We start from the raw sequence: 2,500 nt of genomic DNA on the forward strand, positions 1-2,500 counted from the left end.
CGGGGCCAGCACGAGCAGTCCTCCGCGGTCCCCTGGCCCTGCGCACGTTTGTCTTCGAAACCGAGCATCAATGCCACAGAAAGTGCCGGGGCGCCAGCTGGAGCCATCATCCGCGTTGCCATGGCTCGCTTGGCCTTGGCTTGCCAGGCCCCGACACGAGCAATCGCGCATTTTCTTTGCAACCGACCATCAATGCCGCCCAACGGGGCCAGCACGAGCAGTCATCCGCGGTCCCCTGGCCCTGCGCACGTTTGTCTTTGAAACCGAGCATCAATGCCACAGAAAGTGCCGGGGCGCCAGCTGGAGCCATCATCCGACGTGCCATGGCTCTGGTCCCATGGTCTTCGCAACCGAGCATTCGTGACACCCGCGGGGCCAGGACACCAACCCTTCCGACACGAGCATTCGCGCATGTTCTTTGGCCACACAACGGCGCCAGCACGAGCAAAATCATCCGCGGTGCGGTGGCCTTGCACGGCCTTTTGTCTTTGGAACCAACCATCAGTGCCACGGGAAGTGCCGGAGTCCCGGCATCCGCGGTGCCAAGTCATTGCGCCCTTGGTCTCTGCAGCGGGGCATGCCGGGCACTCCCAACCATTGCAAGCAAGCAAGCAAGCAAGAAAGAAAGTAAGTAAGTAAGTAAGTATTACATATAGGGGCGGGACATGCGGGGAGATCTGCGAAACGTGCATTACGGGGCACACGCGTACCTACCGGGGCATACCGACCCCTATTGGGGCACACGTGTGCATATCGGGGCATACCGGGCCTATCGGGGCACACGCGTACATACCGGGGCATACCGAGCCCTACTGGGGCACACGTGCGCATATCGGGGCGTACCAAGCCTATCGGGGCATACGCATGTATCCCAAGGCATACCGAGTCTATCCGGGCATACGCGTTCATACCGGGGCGTAACGGGCCTATCGGGGCATACTTGGGCATATCCGGGCAAAAAATGCCCAAAACTTGCGCAACCTTGGCAACCGTGGTCCATTCCTCTCTATATGCCTAGCCTTGCCAACCGTGGTCCATTCCTCACTATATGCCATGGCCTTGTGCCCATGGTCTTCCCAAGACAGCGTCCAAGGCCCCCGGAAGGCCAAGGGAGCCCAACCCAGCAATGCCCTGCTATGGCAAGCCAAGGCCAAGCATTCCGGTGCCTATCCGGGCAAAAATGCAATTCCTCTCTATATGCCTAGCCTTGGCAACCGTGGTCCATTCCCCACCATATGCCATGGCCTTGTGCCCATGGTCTTCCCAAGACAGTGTCCAAGGCGCCCGGAAGGCCAAGGGAGCCCAACCCAGCAATGCCCTGCTTTGGCAAGCCAAGGCCAAGCATTCCGGTGCCTAACCTTGGCAACCGTGGTCCTTTCCTCACCATATGCCATGGCCTTGTGCCCATGGTCTTCGCAAGACATCGTCCAAGGCGCCCAAAAGGCCAAGGGAGCCCAACCCAGCAATGCCTTGCTAGGACAAGCCAAGGCCAAGCATTCCGGTGCCTATCCGGGCAAAAACGCCCAAAGCATGCCCATTCCTTAGCCTATCCAGGCAAAAACGCCCAAAATCTGCACATTCTAGTGCCTATCCGGGCAAAAACGCCCACCAGCATGCCACCCTCCTATAGGGTTTGCGCAACCAACCAGCCTAACCACCAGTGGCAACCAAAGGTGCTGTTAGCGACGACTTCTGAAGACGCAACGAGACGCGACGTGTTTGCGCCCAGACGCGACGAGACGATGCGGGATCTGCGCCCAAGAATGCCTAGACCCGTCGACTTGATGCGGGATCAGCTCGCCCAAGCATGCCTAGTGTGCAAGGCCTGTGTGCAAGGCTAGTGTCCAAGGCTAGTGTGCAAGGCTCATGTGGAACGCTAGTGCGCAAGGCTAGTGCCCAAGGCTTGTGTGCCAGGCCCGTGTGCAAGGCTAGTGTCCAGGGCTTGTGTGCATTGCTTGAGTGCAAGGCTTGTGTGAATTGCTCGAGTGCATGGCTTGTGTGCAAGGGTTGTGCGCAAGGCTAGTGTGCGGGGCTTGTGCGCATGGCTAATGTGCACGGCTTGTGTGCATGGCTACCGTGCAAGGCTAGTTTGCATGGCTAGGGTGCAAGGCTCGCATGCGAGGCTAGTGTGCAAGGCTGCGTGCAAGGGAAGCGTGCAGGGCGAGTGTGCGAGGCCACTGTGCACGGCGCCAGCACTAGCGAGCCATCATCCGCGTTGCCATGGCTCGCTTGGCCTTGGCTTGCCAGGCCCCGACACAAGCAATCGCGCATTTTCTTTGCAACCGACCATCAATGCCGCCCAACGGGGCCAGCACGAGCAGTCATCCGCGGTCCCCTGGCCCTGCGCACGTTTGTCTTTGAAACCGAGCATCAATGCCACAGAAAGTGCCGGGGCGCCAGCTGGAGCCATCATCCGACGTGCCATGGCTCGCTTGGCCTTGGCTTGCCGGGCCCCGACACGAGCAATCGCGCATTTTCTTTGCAACCGACCATCAATGCC

This window comes from Tasmannia lanceolata, unplaced genomic scaffold, assembly GCF_043159265.1.
Source record: "Tasmannia lanceolata isolate RefF3 unplaced genomic scaffold, GAP_Taslan_0.1 ptg000194l, whole genome shotgun sequence".
NCBI classification, from domain to species: Eukaryota; Viridiplantae; Streptophyta; class Magnoliopsida; order Canellales; family Winteraceae; genus Tasmannia; species Tasmannia lanceolata.